The sequence below is a fragment of the Strix aluco genome, chromosome 1 (genome assembly GCF_031877795.1).
Source record: "Strix aluco isolate bStrAlu1 chromosome 1, bStrAlu1.hap1, whole genome shotgun sequence".
Classification (NCBI taxonomy): Eukaryota; Metazoa; Chordata; class Aves; order Strigiformes; family Strigidae; genus Strix; species Strix aluco.
This window is the reverse complement of record NC_133931.1, coordinates 154,448,938-154,471,748: the sequence shown is the minus strand read 5'-3', so window position 1 is coordinate 154,471,748 and position 22,811 is coordinate 154,448,938. Positions and strand designations below refer to the sequence as shown.

General features: G+C 35.9%; 1 protein-coding gene across 6 annotated transcripts in view; it reads right to left on the bottom strand.

The window, feature by feature from the left end:
• Nucleotides 1-22,811, bottom strand: part of BBS9 (Bardet-Biedl syndrome 9) — a 323,390-nt gene that overhangs the window by 69,382 nt on the left and 231,197 nt on the right. The gene's annotated exons all lie outside the window — the stretch shown is intronic.

The window sequence follows — 22,811 nt, the reverse complement described above, 5'->3', positions numbered from 1 at the left end:
GCTAGAAGTAGACTTTACTAGTTTGCTGCAGCAACAGGGAACTTCCACCTACTTTTCACTTTTCCTCATTACGAGAACTGATATGTGTACCATGAGCTGCTCCTGACACATGCTCATACATTCCCACAGTTACACAAGTGAGTACATATAGAACAAAGAATATACAGCGAAGCAGGATTATTTCAAAAGCTTATAGCCATTATTATTGTTTCTTTCATTACACATCCTTATGATAAATACTATAATCAATACTCTCTTCAGCCTATTTTTATACAGTAATTACACTCAAGTAAGATTTCATGTACTGTATAAAATCATGCATGGGGGAAAAAAAAAATGTTTAAAGTATACCTCTCTTTTAGCCCATCTTTACCTCAAACTACAGGCAGTCATAAAACTGGCTTTTAAAATCAGCATAGACTCTGTATTGTACTGGCAGAAAGACCAAGAGATACAATAACCTCAAATACACACACTTCATACCTGTACACTTTTTGCAATAATAATAATAATAATTCATAGATTTAAAAAATCAGAACTAAGAAATGTATACTACATTATTTTTAAGGATATCCCCACCACTACCTTTATGGAAGTCTGAAAGAAAACCTTTAAATATCTGGTGAAAGTTATTTATATGTAAGAAACAAGATGGTTCTCACTCAAAAAAAAATTCATGCCACCTACCCAACAATATGCTTGCACTTCTTAAGCAAAACCCACAGAATTTCAGGAGGGTTTGGTTTCCCCATACGATTCTAGAGATAGTGATCGGTTCAAGTAGCTGCATGTTCAGCCATCATCTGACTGAATGTGGTAACATAAGCGTTACTTGTGGTGACACACCATTATGCATTGTCTGTTCTTCCTATCTGATGTATTCAGAATTGGTCAAAACCATACTTTAGGACTCCAGGAAACTCCTGCATATGCATATGCCAAGCTTGATTAGCCTGCAAAAACAAATGGTGGGGGAGTGGCAGCTACCAAAGACAAGTTCAAAGGCAGGTCAGAAAGTAACAAAGCTCAGATGACAGAGGATCTGCTGGCTTCAGCTGCTTGTTGTATCATCAAGCAACATGGTAATGTCCCCCTTTCATTAGGACTAAATCCAATTCCTCCACCACTTTTTTCCAAACTAAACTTCAAGAGCCAATTAAAAATATCAAGCAGCAGATCCACTGCAAGTGAAGGGTGACAGTAGCATCAAATGGACACAAATGTTCACAAATATCACCAACTGCTTCCGGTGGTGAGGGTTGCAGGCCACCAACTACCCCTGGTCACACTGGCCAAAGGCAAAGAGATGAATGGAGTTGGAAGATGCCCATAAAGTATCTTGGTATGGCCTTGTTGGAAAAGGACAGAAATTTAATGGCTAACAGAGGCCAAGAATAAGAGAGAACAGATATATACAAACCAGGATCACACTTCTGATCGCTTTTAGCTGGACTAAGCCAGGCAGCTCATCTCAAATTACGTTACACTACTGTGGCGCTTCTGTGAAGTCTGAATCCAGGCCCTGGTGTCTAAGTAATAGAGCCAGACACACCAAGTTGCTCGTGCCTTCTGTCAGGCTGTTAAAACGTGCTACAGGTCTCAGACCTAGCCCAGGAGGAGAAGTTTTATTTGACTGCCTGAGCCAGCAAAGGTGGCAGGCAGCGAGTGTGCACTGATGTGCCTGCCACAGGGAGAAGTTGAGTCACTGTTCACCGTGCCAGCTGGATTCAAACGCAAGTTTAATAAACTGGTCCAGTGCAGTGATCATGCCTGGTTGCTGTTGGCACAAAATGCTTTCATCTCTAAATGTCACAGGCAGGTTAGTGTGGCTTTTTTTTTTTTTATTATTTTTTCAGTAGGTGAATATAAATGTGGAAATTCCAGCTACAAAACCCCAGAATGAAACAGAACAGGAAAGAATTAATCTAGGTTTGATGTTATTTGTTGCTGGCATAAACTGGTTCTGTGATTCTAGCTCCACATCAGGAAAGGGAAGCAACAAAAATAAGCTTGTGCTCCATGGTCAGCTCTAATTGCTGAAATCTTGGAATTATTTTCAGTGCAAGTTCATTCTGCAAAGGTTTTCTTGGAATGGGTCAGGGAAATATCAGGCAAGGAAGTAACTTCTCATCAGACAACCTGAAGAAACATGTCCAGACAAGTGAGATGTAACCAAATCACTGTTTGCCAGGAAAATTGCATGTAAATGCCACTGAAAATCCTCAAGAAATGCATAATCTGTACTGCCTCATCGTTTGCTACATTCTTTCCCTCATTGAGGTTGGTCAATTTTGAGCTACATTGCACTTCAGGAAAATAACTGAGCTCTAGATGAGTATAAATGCTATTTAGACCTTGTTCAGAGCTTTTTTTACCAGATCTCAATGTGATACTGGTAAACGTTCATCTTCTCGTATCACAAATGGAAACACTGAGGTCAGAAGCAAGATTTTCGGGAAGAATCTTTGAATCTTAGTGCCTTAGTTGACTGCAAAATATGCTTAGCCCTCACTACTCCCAAAGCTTCCAAAACACAAGTTAAAGTGATCCCAAAAAGTTTGTCCCCCCCCCAAATGCTAGCACCCAGTAGCAGAGATAGTTTGATAAAATTCTGGTTTACCTGTTTTGCTGTGTCACACAAAGAAAATGAAGGTGAAGGATTATTTTTCATTCGTCAGCTATCAGGTTGCACATATCTGCTGACCATTGAACTTGTTTTATTTGCAAGGGCAGCAGGGAACAATAACGGTTCTCCAACAGAAAGGGAAATAGAAGAGTTACAGAATCAAACATAACCCTCCCCAACATCCTTTTAAAGATCAAAGGAAAAAAGATAACCATATTTCCATTGTGGATAATGAAATTTGAGATTCGGGTCATCTTCTTGCCTGCTTGTTGGCAGAATTAAGTTAAGGAGCAAGTTCCAATTTCCCACTTCAAACATTTATACCATAATGAAAGATAATTTTTATTTCGCTTACCCCTTTCCATCAAAGAAACAGTACAGATACAAAACAGGATTTTAGAAATGTGAAGATCATAAACTTGATCATATTTAAAAGGAAAGAACACTTGTGTATTTTTATACACTTTTCCAGCATCTAAATAGGGAAAATGACTTGCTTTGCCCCTGTTCATTCTGGACACAGGTCAGATGTGTCTCTCAACTAATTTGCCTCACCCATGGCCTCACTAAGGATTGCCAAGCCTTCACAAGGATGTTTCTTAGGTTTGAATATTGCCAAGAGAGCAAAACTGCTTCAATACATGTCATGGAGACATTGAGGAACTTGTGTATTATAATATTTGAGTTCTATCTGGAGCTGAGATTCAATAAGGTCTTGTGTCTTTGTGATAAAAGCAATTTCCTTAGCAATATAACAGAAGTATAACTTTACATGGACAAACAAGTGTAACAAGATAGACAGGGCCATTCAGAGTGTCATTGCCAGACTAGACAAGCATGCAAACTACTATGCTCTGTCTCACAAGGTTCATTATATAAAACCATAGAGGAAAAAGAGGGAAAAAAAAAAAAGAAAAAAAAAAAAACAAGAGAGAATCAGCATTTTCTGCCAGGAAAAATATTATACAGCTTAACAGCTACTGAGGACAGGAGACTACAAATTCAAAGAAGAAGTAAAAATTATGTGATTCAGGATCTAAATGTCTCCTCAAAAAGAACTGGAGTGGGATGGAGTCATGTGGTTCAGCCAGCCCATGGCAAGATGCATTAGCAGGATTACTGGAGATGACTTATGCCATTTCTGTACCTCAGAGTAGGAAATACAAGTATGTTTACGTGCCTGCCTCAGTGCCTTCTTGGACAGCACATCAGACCTTTTAGTGACCTTCTAATTTCTCTTTCCTAAACCCATCTGCACATCAAAACTTTAGACTGTGAGTTCTTTTGTTAATATTTTGATAATCCATGTTAAATCAATGATGTTGCTTTATACAAATGGTTTAGTCTAAATTGATGGCAGTAAATTTTTACTTCACTAGACAGTGTGGGGATTTGGGTGCTGCGTTTTAATCAAACAGGCCAACTGTAATCACAGCTTGGAGACAGACACACAAGTTTTGGCTTGAACCAAACATGATAAACAGAAACACGATGAAAAACCTCAAGCCCAACATTCTTTTTAATTATTTGCACAATAAAAATGCACTAATATGATTTCTCTTGTAGAAGCAAGTAATTTTTCCCCACTCTATAGATCATATGATGTCTGACCTTCATACTACGTCCAAAATAACCACCTCTCTAACCAAATTTCTTCAGAGTTCCCTGATAAGCAAAACAATGACCAGTGACATAACTGAAGTTGTTTTGGTTAGATACTGGTAGCCTGATGCTGATTTTGCTTTTCTAGAAAATCAGAAAAGCAGCGTACCATGTGGATGGAAATACAGCAGCTTGTGATAGAACACCAGATTGAATCTCTTCAGCTCTACTAAAGTTTTTAGTGACAATCCAAAGCAACATTTGGATGTCAAGTGTAATATATACAAAAAACATTATAGCTGTCTATTTACCTCAGAAAAAAGGCAGATACTTCGGTCATTAACTGGCTTCTTTTGATACTTAAAAGAAAATAATTTGCTATATATTCCAGTGTATAAGCTGATTTACACTGGTAGCAGATACTCAATACTAGAGAATAATTCCCATAATAGTAGAGCAAAATTTTAGATTAAAAATTGGCTGATGAAGCAACAAAAGCAGGGTTAGGCTTTGAAGATTCACAAAGACTGCAGACTGGAAATCTAAAATGTCAGAGCTAATTGCAAAGATTTTTAAAATGGGCTCTTGACCCTTTCTTTTTTTTCCCCCACAGGGCCAGAGAACTCGCATGGGACAGTAACAAAGTATTTCATTCTGAAATATTAATCATTCAGGATCTTTTGCTTCCTTTGAACTTGAAGTGAAGAAAAATCAGAGCCATCAGTCATCTGCAATGTTTGGAAAAAAACAGCTTTTCACAGTCAGGGCAGTGATTCAAGCCATACCTGAATTTTCTCCAATATGTCCCCTATAACTAGTGAATTGGACTGCCATTAAGTGTAACACACATAATAAAAATATCATGGACTAACAAACTAAGTGTGAGATTCAAATTAAGGAAATTCTGTATTTTAGTCCCTGATTCCTCCTCAGACTTATTCAATTCATGTAATGTAGTCTCTCCCTGTGTACATACATCTAATTATCATTACCTGCATCACAGTGCTGTTTTGCTGACCAATGAATCTACAAAATGCATATGCTCAGATCTGCAGAATGATCATACAAAAGTCTCTTGCAGATAGGTGCAACGACTTGCTCCCCAATTCCTCGCAATCCTAATTTACACAGCTGCCTCCTGCAAAACACTGTCAAATTTTGGTAAAGACATTCTGCGTCAAGAAGTTCGCATCATTCCTGGGACAGGGAATAAGGCAGAGAAACAAGTAACCACCTGGCACATCCACATGCATTACAGAAAATTATTAAGTGTTAGGATTCACCAAGTATTTTTCTTAATAAATCTGTGCATCGTTTCTGTAGCACAAATAAAACTACAGTTGAAAGAAGGCAGAAACTGATTCAGACTCTTCCAAAAGGACTAATACCAATAAAATATAACCTGCTTTGGATACCTGCACAAAGCATCAGAGATGCACTTGGCAGATGTCCTTAAACAAAAGCAATTAAAGTTCTGGGGGCTTTTTTGCCCCCCTTTTCTAAATTTCAGAGATGGACCAAATACAACATTCACTTGATTCTGGGATGATTAATTTGTGCAACTAGATGTACTTTTTATCCAAGAATTCAAAAACAAATGGCTGCATGTGCTTCCACCATTCAAAGGGCTCTATAGGACACAGGAAATGTGCCACTGCCAGTTCAATGACTTCTGCAACTATCACTCTATTGAAAGCAATTTTGGGAGGCTTAGCTTTAGACTTCCTTCTCCTACATAATCAATGACCTTTCCTTTGTTGCATCTCTCGAACCTTTGTCCTATCAGAAGGCTCAGCATTCAAGCAATACCACCTGAGCAGATGGAAGTACTAAAAAAGATAACAAAAATGGGGTAAACATGAATGTGATTCAGATGCCTTCAGAAAGCCACAATATGAAACTCTTTCTTTCAAAGAAAATGCAACTTCCAGCACTTGTTCACTGCTTTAAATTTTCTATCTACCACAGTGAGAATTTCAAACCCTGGTAAAATACTGATTTTTAAATTGAAAACCTTTGTAGTAATTAAGGATTTAAAGTGCTAGTATGGAATATTTACTCTTGACTGTTTATATTATATCCACACAACATATTTTATAGTGTGCAAAACAGAATAAAATACCAATGTAAAAAAAAAAAGCTACTTTATTATTTATCTGCTGCTGATTAATTCTGACAATTAGCATCATTTGCATTCCTGTGGGCCTAATATTTTCAGAGTATTAAACTAAACAATGAGTTGTGTGACACTTGTCAGTTTATTAGAAAAAAATGACTCATGGATTTCATTATGAAAGAGGAAGGTCATCAGCAGTTATCAAGGTTTGATTAAGCCTTCTTGATCAAAAATGTAGCCCTCTGACCTTTCCTTTTCCTGTACTTGCAAGAAAGTTATTCCATACAAAACATTTCTTGCAAATGCTCAAATTCCCTAAATACTACTGGACTGTTTGTTTTTCCAGCTGTAAAGGTAGCAAGCAGCAGTGTTAATGATATACCTACTTTAATCTTGCATGCAATGACATTGCATAGAAACAGTAGAATGTTAGTAAATTACTGCCCTTCTGCCCATCAACAAAGTTATTTTCTGCATAATCATTAGATAAACCTATGTAGACACGTATTTCTGTAAATTATGTTGTAAATTACCTTACTTCCAGTATCCCCATGCTAGCAGCTGAATGAATATGCAGAGAAGATGTTGCCACTCTCTTTAGTGACATGATATTCCACAGGATTAATTTCCACTACACCTTCTTTTTTTGTAGTGATGCTTATCCTAGTAATCATTGTCAGTGTTATATTCAATACATTTAGCACAACTTTTCTCTAAATCACTAAGGCAATAAGCAAATACTAAGAAAAAAATGAACAGAAAATGAAAACAAACCAAACCATGGTCCAGTGAACTCTGGCTTTGCTTTAAACAGATTAGCAAATATGTACCTCAGCGCCTCATTTCTCCCACATTTCATAAAGCACTATTAACCCCTTCCTTTTGGTTGTGGGTGGGAGCTCAGTGCACCGATAAGATATGTTCAAAACCAGACAGCCTTCAACGAGTTAACTTTTCTTCCACAAAGGTGAAGAGTTTTGTTGACCCAGTGCAAGTCGGCTTGAATAAAATTCAATTCTGCTGTAGTCAACAGGAAAGTAGGAAGGAAAATAGGATTTAACAAACAAAGCATAAAAAGTCTACAGCAGGAAATCATTATTTGGGCAATTGTTCACTTTGTTAAGAGACTGGACTGTATTAATATCTATCAGGGCATACTGCTGTGTTTGTGGTTTCTCTCTAGTGCCACGTCTAGTCTAATTAGTTACAAAGTGGTTGTACAGGCAAGTGAAATCTGCAATTGCGTGAGGTTTCCGAAGAATACAGAATACATATGTCATTGATGCATAATCTGGCACCAGTTTATTCTGGTTGAAGTTTGAGTGGTTGACTAAAATTAAATCAATACTAAGGGAAGCTCAGAATGCCAATAGAAGTGGTTTACAGAAATATTTTCACTGACCATTACAGCTGCTATGGATTAGGCATGTTAAACGGTTCAGTTCAAGTTAACGTTTTTAGTACAGATACACAAAAAACTGCAGCCACAGTATTCTGCCTGCATGTTAGCAGTTAAAAGCATTCTAGGAACACACATAACATTGTTCCAAGTTACCATTTTACATTTACCAATTTCAGTCATGCTTCTCACCACAAGAAGGTTAAATTAAAATACATTAAATATTATATTAAAATATATGTGTGTGTGTGTATATGACACTGCAGTTAAGATATAGATTTGTAGACAAAAATCCTATAAACCACTGGGGAAAGCCTGACTTTCTATAGGGTTTTGCAGATCATAAACCCTTACTCATACAGTGATCGTAATCACTATATTATGAAACATAAAAAGCTGTCAATAATAACCAGTGAACAAGGTAACACCAACAATCTTGGTACTGGAACAGTTCCTTAACTTTCATAAGTATGAGAGCTGTCATAAACCAGCTTCTTTAGTGTATTCTGAAGGTTCTGGATACAAAGCAGCACCACAAGCAGAACACTCACCTCATGATCTAGCTATACTTTAGCTCTTCTCTTTCCAAGTAAAGGGATATATTTCCCTGGCTGCCTGCCTTACTCAAGCTTCTCTGAAGCTACCTTAAAAGCTACAACCAGCCTCTGAGAAATGAACTTTTGGTTACAAACTGCAGGTGGTGAGGTAAGAAAAGGCTTGCAATATAACACAAACTTTTTATCAGACTCGGACAATTTAGACCAATATGAAGGCAGTAGAGTGATGCCAATTTACACTGGTTGTGAATGCAATTCAATAGTTTGCACTGAAGAAAGATTTTGATTTACTTGTTTTAGGATGGGAGTGTGGCCCTGCCAAATGCTATTTCCCAATACTGCTGAGACTTAAATGAGACACATGCTGCATATATCACTCTGATCCATTCATTTGTCATCTTTTATGGAATTTGAGGGGTTTATTAGGGCCACTTTCTTATAACTGTTAACATTTTATCCAGTTCACAGGGCATCAGTTAATCAGAAGAAAACTGGAAAAGGTCAATATGCACAGCCAGCTATTGCAAAATGCTTTGCGTGCATTGCATTTCACTCCTGACCCAATAACTTCCCTTTCCCAACCTTGATACTTCAGAAAGCGTGAGTATTTTTTATATCTGACACTTGGTAGGACTATCATTTGATGGCTTTCACAGTACTATGCTTTGACCATTTTTCAAGGTATGGGATCAAACCCAGGATCTGGCAACACTTCTAATCCCCTCTAGACAAGTCTTCTACTGAAATGTAGAAAACTGGTGCGAGCCTCCTTGTAGCAGGTAAGTCCCACATAAAATCAGTTTGGGAATAAGCTGATGAGAGATGTGAGTAGGTTACCTGTGCCTTCTCCAATTTTCATCTCTCAGCTAGCCTTACACTTGAAAAGACTCAACCAAAGCAACCTCCGGCTTTAGATTTACACAGAATCAGTCCCTCATTTACCTCCATAACTAACTAAGGGGTGAATAACAAAGCATTAAATACATGGCTTCTACAAATTATTAGCAAGAATGAATGTCATAATTTATTTCAACAATCTCCAGCTCAAAGCAGGGTCAACACTGAATTCAGACCAGGTTGCTCAGGGTTTTCTCTAATCTAGTCATGAAACCTCCCAAGGAAGGAGGTGCCACAGACTCATTTGGAAGCCTGTACCAAAGTTTTGCTGTCCTTATTGTAAAAAGTTTGGGGTTTTTTTCTCTTTATGTTAACTTGGAAACTTCCCTGTTTCAATTTACGACCATTGTCTCCTCTCCTCCTGCCTTGCAGCTCTGTGAAGAGCCAGGCATTTTCTTCTCAAAACCTCCTCCTTAATACCATCAAGCTGCTCTCAGGTCCATTCTGATCATCCTCTTCTGCAGGCTAAACAAGTCCCATTCCCTCATCTTCTCCTCATAGGAGGAGTGCTCCAGCTCTCAACTTCGTAGTCCTCTGCTGAACTCATGTAATTTTATCAACATCTTTCTTGTACCAGAGGGGATGAAAACTTAACACAATATTGCCAATGTGCACAGTTCCAGGCTTTTTTATTTTGTTTTGTTGGTTTTGTTTTTAATGTAACAATATTTTTGCCCAGCTACTTGAGCTAATCTAAATATAGTCACTAACCAAAAATATTAATATAATGGACTACTAGGAAGGATATTAAGACCTCATGGACTGTATCCTGATACTGTTGTGAATTCCTAAGATAAAGAATATTCTTTTCTGAGTATATATTTTTATGCTTTCTTATTTACATCAAGATTTGTCATTATTTACTGTTTTAGGAGTGTCTATTTTAACCAATAACTATATTTCAAGACCATTTTGTTCAGAGATCAGGTATATTTTAGAAATCTAGATATCCTGCTTATACAGAAGAAGAATGTTTTCTTAGTACTTTCACTATTCAAGAAAAAAGTTGTCAGATATAGGTATTACAATCCACATCAACTTTTCATATTCAATTAATTATCATCTTTTCTAATGTACAATACGTGTAGACTACTTCCTGTATCAGCTATAATTATTCTATTAAACAAAGTACTAAAGCCACTCTCATAAGCTCCCACTAGGGTTCTTTCTCCTGTTGAACCATACGCAATTTTTCCATCTACCAAGCTCATGCTGTACTCAAGTCTCCTACATTCCCAGTATAGAAAACTCTCTTCCTGCATTAACACTATGACATTTAATCCTTTTCCACTGCTGTCTTTTAGAAAGCAAGAACCATCATCCTTGTACTCATATATCTCAGTCATTGTTTTCTCATGTCACATTTTTCACTGGAAGTTTTATGAATATAAAAGCTTTTTCAGACTAAAACTCCAAAAACCCACAAAACCCTACCTTCTCTGCAGTAATAAAGCTTGCCTTATTTAGTGTCATCTTGATCTTATCTGTTTATCAGCACCTTCAATCTTCTACCTCAACCAACAAAGGACATTTGAACAAAAAAATTGCTTTATATCTTTTTGTAGGCAAAAATAATTATTGCAATGCATGACTCCTGTTATATACAAAAAGCAATGCAACAATTACTTCATTTGTTCGGAAGAGGTTAACATCACTCTGTGGGCTCCTTGTAGAGCTCCAGCAGTTACAAAATGTCTTTGTTTAATGTATCAGCATTCCTGAATTTTTGTGGAACTGGAGGGGAAAAAAAAAATCAATATTAAAAATCAGGGAGCTGGAGCCTTTACATGAAATACAGTTTTGTTCCTACCACAAAGCTAAGTGGTTTTGATCTTTCTGAACTTCTCAATCATGTGTGACCAAAGAATTCTTCGCAATGAATTATGTTTGCCTTCTATGTTAATGAAAAGCCAACATGCATAATTTATAGAAGCTAGGAATCAAACATTTAAAAAAAAAAGTCATAAAAAAGCCATAGGAGTCTTTAATGGGAGAGTCCTTACCATCTAAATGGAACTGTTACACAATATTTTCCTGTGAGATTTATTAGGTTTTATTTGAGTATGTTCGACTTTGCAATGATGTTTGTACAAAAATTCCAAGGAGCGAAAACATTAAAAACCATAAAAATCAAACAGATGAATGGTCACAAGAAAAACAAGGAGTCTGTAGAAGACTCCATTTTGCTTTAAAGCCAGTATTATGCTTAAATCTCAATCATAAATATCTTAAATACAATGTCCCTCTCTCACAAAGATAGATCCTGATATTTTGCTTTCTTTTTAGCTTTTATGCTGCTACTCCTCAGTACAATTACACCCTGTAAAGAGTGGTGTTCTACCAAAATAACTGTCGTCCTCTTTCAATAGTGACAGAGAAAAGCTTCTTCCAAAGGCAGGAATCGAAGCAGCAGTGGAAAATAACATAGGCTCTGAATTCTGAGCCATCAACACGGAGCACTTCCATTAGCTTGCACAACTTCAAAGTACGTGTACCTGTATACGCTTTGTAGTGTCGTGTTGTGTGTCATCGTCCCCCCTCCCCACTCCAAATAAATGAGATTGTATAGTGAATATTCTATTGAAAAACAAAGCTAGCAACAGAAAATATGTTTCCTCACTCTATCATTCTTTTGGGACATATTATTTGCTTGTTATACAGAACAATTAGCTTTTTCATGTAATGAGTAAGAATCATCTCTCATCTTTTTGAAATCTACATAATTCATTTGAGTTTGTCTACATAAGGCAAAATTTTTCACCTACGCCATCTTGCAGACCTTGAAGTGCTGTATATAGATAGTTGCTAGCCTACCACTCTAAGTGCTAAACTGTCACTGTAGGTACCATGCCATCTATGGGCTTACCTTCTCTGCAGAATTGAACAATTAATCTGAAGTTGCTCTTACCCTGAGTCATGTCTACACACATGATCTTTCATATGGCAATGCAACTTCCTTGAGATGTTTTAACACAGATTTCCAGATTAAACTACTTCACAGATCTGAAGAATTAATTTTCCAAAATACCTCCAGTAACTAAATGTCAAGTTAATACTGTCACAAAAAACTTGAGCAAATGGTGCATACAATACTCACATTTACCTCACTAGACTCCTGAAAATACTTAACTTGCATCCAAATGACTTTTAATATGAAAAAAGGATGTTGACAGAATATAAAGCTTAGATCTTAACCAAAATGTTCAACTGATAGTAAGTATGAAGGTATGTATCAGGAAAATATTAACAAATTGTCAATACCGCAATCTTATTCTGTGCTGATGCAAATTACTCACAATAATTATGAGTGAGGTTAAATAAGATTAGACTGCTTACCGCTACTTGTGTAAGCAGAGGAAAGAAATAGTTTCTACCTTGAAAACAATTCAAGAGCTGGATCTCACTCCCAGTGAAAGCCTGATCAGGCCCAAGTGTTTGACAAGTGACCTTGTTAGACAGCACAAAACACCATTTACATACAATAAAAACTGAATTGTCAGTGCAGCTGGGGAAGAGCTCTTCTGAACAATCTAATCCCCTGCTTCTTAAAATCAGTAATTGAGAAATTTGTTCTATCCATTTATTACTGCAATACTCTTTATGAATCATGAAAGGAAGTATTGATTTGGAGAGGACCTGTTATGAAATCCATTCTAAGTTTAATAAGGTAATTTGTTGGATCATACATTGCTTGTAGCAATAATTAAGGATTACAAATCCAGAAACAACCTTCTGTTCACCTTTTCTTCTAGCTAACCTACTACTGTTGGTATTTCCTGTTCGCCTGTGGTAGGTCTGTCCAGAGGTTACAAAGAAAACAATCTAGGAGAAGAAATGTGTACTCCTCACTCTGATAGCAGTCCTTTTTTCCTGAGCATAGTTCCTATGGTAAGCCATTCTTCTTCTTTAGAAACACTTTAACATAAAAATCTACTTCTCAATGTCAATCATAATAAATTCATCTTAGTTCCAAGAAGACATACATGCAGAGACCTGTTCCACAGGTTGTCCAAAATAATTCACTAATTTTCTTAAACAATTGAATGAAAGGAAGCACTGACAAGATATTAAAAGACAAAAATTATAAAATAGATTTTTTTTTTTTTGTATTTTCACATAAGTTTTACAGGGAAAATTACTTGAATGAAAAAAAAAAATCATGAAAGAATTATTGTTAGGCAGTCGCTTCCTGTGCAGCTTCTAAAACTTGAAACCATTAACTCAACTGCTTCAAAGTGTTAGTTCGGCTGTCATTATGACAGAAAGCAAGTCTTCAGACATCTGCAAGCCTCACTTGCTTCATACAAAAAGTATAAGAAGCTCCATATATCTTCCTACACTTCACAATGACATTAAATCCATGATGATTAAACAGATCAGGAATGGGAGAATAATTATAATAATTAAAAATCCTCATTTCATATGTGATCATATTCAGTACTGCTGGTATAAGGATCCTGATAACTTTAATCAATGTACCAGTGGACAAGAAATCAACACCATGAAAAAATCTGTGCAGAATTTGACATTCCTATCATATTTAATTACATTCCTCTCAGATTTCTATCGGAAGATTCAAATTTGACACTGACTTCTGCTAATGTCTTCAGACATGTTTACAACACACAGAGTTATTAGATCCCTTTGAAATTTTGGGTCTTCACTATTATTAAATTCTACAGAACTTTGCATTACAAGCCTGGACACTAGCAAAAATGTTTATAACCTCAGGGGCCAAAAGTTAAAATATCTTTACATGCTTCAACTTAGTTTCTCAAATACATGACAGACTTACCATGGCAATATGGTGTGAAGGAATCTGTACCACTGCTGTGTCCAATTTTCCTTTTCATTGGAATACACACTTAAACAGCCAATGAAGTAAAACCACGGGTTCTGGAGCAACTACTCTAGCAACCTACTGAATTGTCAGAAAATAAGATCCTTACTATTTGGAAGCAATTTATAAAACCCCATAACAAATAAAGGATTTTTCTCTACCCTGTCCAAAGTCTTCTGTAGGACAGTTCATGAACATTATGCAGATGTAATCTCCAATACAAGTTAAGCACAGACCCAACTCATCAATCATGGTTTATCTTGCCATAAGGAAAAAAATACACTGTATATAAGATCGCATACTATTAGTTATAACTTCTCAGAAATGAAAATTCCATAACTACATTATTTATTTAATAGACTGCCATATTGAGTAACTAATTTATTTATTGATGCTAAACAATGTGAATTAATAGTAAATACAATACCTAAAGCTGTAGATTCTGCTATGGTATCTGCTGCAGTTACTCTGAATTGCTACAATGACCTGCACCCAAGAAGCCATTCATCTGAATTTCAGTCAGGATTCTACCACGTTATGCAAATTCAAAGCTTCATGATTACAAAATTAAAATTGTTTCTTAGTGTGCAAAAATATTTTTTTTAGTGTTAAAAAGTAATAGCATATTCGCAATAGCCTAGAAAATTCTTATTCTTTTAAGTTCTTTCTTTACCAGTACAGTCATAGTAACAAAACCAGCAAAAATTCCCCTCCTCTGTCTTAATCACCTTAAAGTAAAATGAATATTAGCATCAACTAGGGTCATTTAAATACCACTGACACTTCCTTTCACCATTTTTTTTTATATAGAGACCAAAGGAAATTAATGCAATCCCATACTTCAATAGGAAAGTAGATCTCTCTGGTTAACATAACCAAGGAACTTGAATCTCTTCTAATGTGGTCAAACTGTCAGTCAGGGTCCTTTCTCATAATCAGAGATCAGGGGAATGAAACTACTGCTCCATTATGTTATGCAAATATTCCAGACGGCCAAACATGTCTTTCACAGTTGATATCCTTCTCATTAAAAAGCGTGATTTGATCATGCACCTTTGATACACTAAAAAAGATTCAGTGATTAAAATCATCAACACTAATAAAACGAGAATTGGCAGACATATGCATGTGATGCACTTCCTTCCTTCTTTCATTTTATAATCTTTTTTGCTATTAGACTCTGAGTTATCAATCATAAAATAAAATTGATTTTGGCTAAGATAGAATTGTGCGTACAAACTTGATATATATGCAGCTCAAATGATTCTTTCCTACATAGTCGGAACAAAGTAAAGCAGTAAATGAAGCATGATCAACAAGATGACACAAAGACAAACTTGAAAAATCTCATTTCTGATGACCACAGTCACCATATGTCTATCTGCAAATGCAGGTAAACAACTTGCTGGGTAGAATTTTCAAAAGTAATCACCGTTATCCTAAGCATGGTCATATGTAAACAAAATAAAATTTCACCTTATACATTTCTTTGGTCTGAAGACAATAAACAACCACTTACCAAAGTATAAGACCACTGGCAGGTTTTCAGACCTCAGGAAGTGACTGTCTTTTACTGGCTTGGTTTCATTTTTCAGTCAAACTTAGGTGAAACATGCAATGAGTTAGAGCCCCAGTAGTAGCAAGGGTGAGTATTCACACTCTTGACCTGTTTATTAGTGCTTTTTAACATAGCTATCAAATATTACGCAACTGTACATTAGTTCCTATTTATCGGCCTGCAAACAAAACCCTCCTAAAAAAAAAAAGGGGGGGGGGGGGCGGGGGGGAGCAAAGTAAACATGGAAAAATGCTTTATATTAACTTTCTTCACATTTTACAATCTTAATTGTGCAGTAAAGCAGCATTTCAGTAAAAAAAAAAAAAAAAAACAAACAAACAACAAAAAAGTAACTTTAGCAAGCCTGTTTCTAGTTAACTACTTTCCTCATTTTGACTTTTTAACAGCAAGAAGAGAAACACAACCCATACAGAGAACCAAATCTTCCTATAAAAGCTCCTACCCAGGTTGACTGCTAGTGCACATGATAATTTAGTTAATTTAGATAATTTGTTAAACTGACTTTCTATTTATTGGGAAAGTCTACAGGGGAGACTGATTTTGGACAAAATATTTAAGACTGAATGTAGACATGGCACAAAGAGAAACACTTTTCACTTTATTATCAAAAAAGTCTTGTCTTCCACATCTCCCTTTTGATCCAAATGACCTGATTAAGCTGTCACTGTACACACACTGTGTCCATCAGAGGCCTAAGTAGCAGAAAATTGCTAAGGGCTAAACTATTTACAACCATAGTGCTTTTTTTTCCCTGAAAGAAAACACTGCAGCATTACGTAATTGTTTTACAATGTCTATTGTTGAAGATTTCACAAGGAATGTATAAGTTTGTGTGGAGAGCTGTTGTCTGTAAAGGGAGTAGGGTTACAGATCAACAAGCAAATTTTACAAGGATTTTCACTGTCACCAAGGGGTCAGTTTGGTTAACCCTTTATCAGTAAAGCTTTGTCTCAAGAATACAGCAGTTTTCCATTTTCAGAGAATTTTCCCCTTGCCTGTCCCAATAGCGTCACTCCTCCTCAGAAATCTGGCTAGTGGTGCTGACTTTAATTTTAGATCTCTGCTAATTTACTTGTTAAAAATACCACTTCTGTCTTAATACTGTACATTTTGAAACACTGCCCGTTCTGTAGCACTTAGAGAAATGTATGTGAAAAAAAAAGTAATTATAAATATTCACTGCTTTCATGCACAGAACAGGACCAGAAATTTAATACTGTGTCAGCAGACTGTTTCAGAACTACATATACACACTCTCTGGTGATACGTAAACTTGCTGCTTCATCATTATACATTTTCTTCTTCAAAGCAGATACCAAAGAAATGAGTTTGTCCCCACTTTTTTAACATCAAAGACAGTAGGTCAAATTAATCCCTAGTGTAACTCAATGAGATTGGTCTTTGGTCTTATTCCCTGAGGAAAATACTATTCCAAAACATACATTTAATTAATATCCTCTCTTGTCTATAGACTCCTACAGGGCTTTGAAACTTTTCCTTGTGGCATACTCTTTGCAACTAATGTAAGTTAATACAAAGACTCCATCTATGCTGGTGCTTTATTAGTGTTAAGAAATAATTTTAACATGTATGTTTAAAGATGCTTCCACAAGCACACAGATAACATAGAGTGACCACTCAACAGTGGAATTATGCAACTAACCTAAAGCAAAACCAAGAAAGTAGCTTTATAGTCTGTGACAACATACGGAAAAGTAGTGGAAGAGAAGGAGAGGCAATGCTTCAAGACATAAAGCTGGGTACGGAAAAAAAATTTGACCATTGATCCTATCTCACCCACATTAATAACCAAAAGAAAAGCTCATATTAGCTAAAATTACACAGGATCAAGCTTTTCATGAAGAGGGATAAAGTTCTCTTAGGGCTCTCAATCAGAAGTTGTTACCAAATTGACTTAAGCATATACTTAAGAGTCTTCCTGAAAAAAAATCATCTTGGGTGTGCATATAAACAAAGGAAAGATGCACAGTTTTTCCTGAATCAGACCTCACATGAGAAAAATAGCAGCCAGGATGGGAAAAGTGAATGGAAGTGTAATGGAGAGGAGTAATATAATCTCCTAACTGCATTTAGCTTCTTGAAATTAGAATTAGACAAACCAGATAAATAAAGACTCAGGGTTCAGTGAATTCCTGTTTTAAAAATCGTTTAACTGCCTCTGCATCCATTTACCCTTTCTTTCTAGCTCTGAAGTGCAGTGATGCTGGACAGCAGAGACATGGGAATATTTTAGGTTATAATTTGTAAATGTACGTATTTTCAAAGATGTTTCTTTGACAAAGAAAACCAAATATTCCTTGACACCCATGCTCCATCGTTAGAAATAAGTCAACTCAAGAAGAATTAAAAAAGCAAAACTGTAAAACAAATAATAAAAGCAAACAAGTGACCACAGGACATTATTTCTGAATGGGACTCCTCTGAAAGGCTTGGACTATGAAGTAACAAAAGGAAAAAGAGCATATGGGAAACTCTCCATGACTCTGAAAAAAACCCCAGCATTAGACACTTTACCCTCCAAATACTGTTATATAAGAGAGAGAGGAAAAGAGCGCTAGTGCTACTCAGAAACTTTAGTTCCTATCTAGGCAAGTTACATACATTTGGAACTTTCACCTTGAGCAGAAGAAAAATGTGAGGTTAGATTTTTAAAAAGAAAAACCATAATTGTGAACGCACTATACATTAAAAAAAAGATGTTTCCAAAACCTACTGCAACATCATTCAGCTCCCTAGATTACCCAGAATGTTGACCTTTAGGACCAGAGATTCACATAAGAAAAGATCAGTGGAAGACCATGTGACCAAAACCAATGCTCCTAGCAAGGCATTTGTCAGATGAGGCTAATACCAAGTGCAGAAAAACTGTTGAAACGTTTGGTTCTTGGACTTTATCCTCTGTCTTATAGCTCTGGAAATAGCCAGCTGAACAGAATCACTAGCCATGCTAATGCAAATGTCTTTGATTACAAAACATCCATGAGGTCAGAAAAACCTCAAATATCCGGAATTCATCTTCTGGAAGCATTTTAAATGATATCTCATTTTCCACAGCTGATAAGAATATGACTTAATAAAATATGCATTTTGTGGTGTGATGTGATCTTCTAGGATGAAGATCATGCCAAACATTCCATATTTCATTATTTTCTCATGTGTGCAGGCTTTTTACATTAGAAAAATTCAACTTTTATTGTACTATATTTTCAGATGCGAAGATTCCTAAAGTAGAACGTGATTTTTGAGAAAGAAATTAAAAGCAATAAGAGCTTGAAAACAAAATAAAGCTGGTGCCTTTAAAACCTCTTCCCAAAATTTTGCAACACGCGTCCAATTTTTAGTGCAATCCAGTTTAAAATAACTGATCATTTGCAAAACCATTCTAAGATACACTATCTACATGCTTTTGCAATATAAATGGGGGTAATTTATTGTACACAACTGTTAATTTCTATTTTCTTTTCCAAAAATTTATAACTGAGAAAAAAAGCCCATCAGAATAGCACTCAAAATCACTCTTCATCTGAATACATTATGCAGAGAAAGCTTTCTTGGTACCATGGAAAACAACTGAACATCAAGGTTCTAGAAACAATCTTCTTTTCATGGGATAAGCTTTCTAATTTTATCTTCAGCTTTTGTTCAATTAAAAATTCAGCAGCAGCTTCCAAAATCACAGAGCAGATTTATCCTAACCATACTCACATTTGGGTGAGATCCTAGACATATTGCAGTCAAAGGGAAAGTGCTCCAAACGACTTCAGGGGAGGAAGCTTTCAGCCCTGGTATGAAGTATTACTCCACAAGCAGTTCTACTGGTCAGCAATTATGCAACAGCAGCAAGACATGGTAGAATAACTAGTCATGCAGCTCTTTCCAATTCTCAAGGAATAGATATGTTTATTTGGCTTGAAGTACAATTTTTAAGAAAATATTTTGGACTCTAAAACTTAATTCTGATCCTGACTTTCTGCATGACCTTGGGTGAATCTTAAACTCAATATACCTCATCTCTTCCCACACTAAAATGAATGCAGCATAACTTATCTACCTCTATAAATCTTAACCCTGCTTAGACAAAAGGTGTTTTGCAACGCAAGTGCAAAATCTTGTTATTTATTAAAGGAGGCTTCTACCACAGCCCCTCACTTAATGTTGTTAGGGCTGCCCTTTATCTTTAAATCTAGCAAAACAATTATTGATTAATGACCACATCACCGCTGTCAGAAATATAAAAGCAATATAAACATGCCTGTGCCTGACAAATCAGCCATCTTAAGCAATGTCTTGCATAATATTATCTATTTATCCTAATGCACCCCCACTTTAGTAGTTTCTAGCAGTCTTAAGTGGATACACTTACATCAGCCAGTCCTAATTCCTGTGGGTGGTATGCTGGCACTAGTGCTGAGGTGCTCTCATCTTTAGTTTATGAGCTACTTGGAGGTTATTGCACAGATCAGTTCTCTCTTCCTCACATTTAGATTTTTCAACTCATTGTAAATACATGTTCAAATTTCCAACCCAACAGGTAGGACTAAAAAGTAAAATATTGTCTTAACATACAAAATACTTATAGTAGCCACCCTATTAAACTTTACAGGATTCTACACTATCCAGGGTAATATTTGCCAATTCATTTCTGGAAAAAAGAGAATTTACACTGACTTTAGTGATACCATATCATAAATGATGTGTCATAGGGATTACTGTAGTTGTGAATACTGAATGCAAATTATTGCACTTTTTTATATTAATACCTTTAAATTTATTTTATATACATTATATTTATATATAATATTTATATATATTATATTTATATTAATTAATACCTACCTACAAATAGCAAGGACTGAAAAGATACAGTAATAGTTATTATTAGTAAAAGCTGCCAGTCAAGAATCTATTGTTTGCAGTGTATCATTGAAAGAAATTTCCCAGTTATTACAAGGACCAGTTCTTTGGTGTTGCTGGCAACAATTTAATAACTTACCAAAATTCATCTTAAAACTACACTTTGTCTGAATGAACCCTACTGGCAAGCTGTTTAAGAACATCACTGAGCTTTGTAGATGGCAATGGGGTGACTGATTTAGAAATTATTTTATCTTGGCAAGAAGTAATAAAAAGCAAGATATTCAGCTAGAAAGTAACAATCTACCAGGAGCAGATTGAATTTATCCAAGAGTTGATATATTTCATAACTAAATTTAGATCTGCTAAGAATAAAACACACCATCCCCTGCTAAAATTAGTTATTAAAACTGGGAGAGCAAAGCTCTGTAAGAATGATAATTGCTTGCTGACTGAAAAACTTACAGTGGCAGTAGACAAACTGACTGAAATAAGTAGACTGTCACAATATGACAGGAGCAAACCGTGGCATCCCAAATAATAGGACATCTTTTTTAACATGGCAATAAATTATGACTAAGGAGGAATGCACACAAATGACTTTTTCATCCCTCACCACAAAAATTTGTTACAAACAGTAACTGATTATACCTTAAAGATAAAATACTGTCAAAAATGTGAACTTAAGAGACATAAGAATGGCAAAAGCAGTTTCTAAGACAGTGGAATTAAAATATTCAACCCAAATTATAGCTCCTCTCCATTTGCCAATTAATAAACCCATCTATAGATGATTCTGAATTTAAAACAAACAAACAAACAAAAAAAAACCCCAACAACAAACACACAGCTGCAACTCCCTGAAGCAGTTTTTGTAGAAGAGCAGCATTATTTTTTTCCTAACAGCTGTAAAGGTATCTCATCCTAAACCAAGCAAAAGACACAAGGCATGCCCTAATTGTGAATCTAGGTCTAAAAAGAACCTCTAAATCCTATGAAGCCTAAAGGAAAACCAAAGCTTCAAGGTACAGTGGAGCTGTTGGAGGCATTTCTTTTACTGTTAATTATACTTTGAAAGCATTAGTATCTGCTTTATTTAGAAACTGATGCTATCAAATATAGTATCTGGTCATACACAGAAAAATTACCAAAAAGGAAGTGTAACCACAGTGAGAATCACTGCTTTAAAAACCCAGTCTAGTCTGAAATCAGGGATATTGATAGTTTTTAATCAAATATATTTCTGTAGCCTAGTATCCTACATTTTGCTGAAAACATTTGTATCCAATGGAAATCACTGAGAGTGCTGCCAGGACATTGCCAGGGTAAGTCAAACATGTAAGAATTTGTACAAAACAGAGACAGTCTATGCTAAGTTTAACCCCCTGGTGCCTCTCCCACAAAGTTACTAGAAGTTCCACCACAGGACCTGGCTGCTTTTAGCTTTCCTTTATGCTCCATTTTCTTCCTTGCCCTCCAGTACGTTTCTTGAGCAGGGGTATTTGTTACCCCTCTAAAGAATCAGAGGCTTATAGTTCAGCATCCACAAATCTGCAAGACAATTTCGCTGCCTTCAATAATACAGTAGCTACTTAAGTACAGTCTTCAAGAGCTTCAGTATTTAAATGAAAAAAAAAATGCAAGAGGATCTAAAAACCAATTACCCTTTATTAAGTAAAAGAGATTTACATATCCAAGTAATCAATAAATTATCTGTATGATCTTCACAGCCTCTATCTCATTCCCTTTCCTGGGAGTTCAGTGGGTACAAATGAGATCTCTATTGCATATCCATGATCCCCTTTCTTTTCCTGTAACATCATGTTGCTCTGAGTTTTTCCTTCTCTCTGAACTACTTGGTAGAAAAGTTACCTTTTCTGAAGTTGTTGTTTATCAAGCAGATGACCCCTGATCATCTTAACTGTATGATCTGTTCAGTATTGATGAAAATCATAATCAACAGAAACACTTAAGAAAAAGAGCACTGGATTGTTTATAATTCAACACTGGGAAGAAAATTGTGAAGAATGAACTTTTAGCCATTTTTTCAACAAACATGTTTGCCTTTGAAACAGTTATAAGTTTCATAATATAACTGGATGGACTTGTTCTCTAGACCTACGCATCTTTTCTCTCAAAACGCAAAATTTTTTCATTGTTAGCACTGTGCCATGAGCCTGGAATTCCACCCCAGAAAAGAGGAAAGGATGCAAGTAGCCTTACAAAAGAAATGAAATTTGCAGTGTGATAAAAGTATATGCAGAGAGTTCACAATCTGCATAAACTGTAGATATACACAGTCCCTATGGAAAGCTTTTAA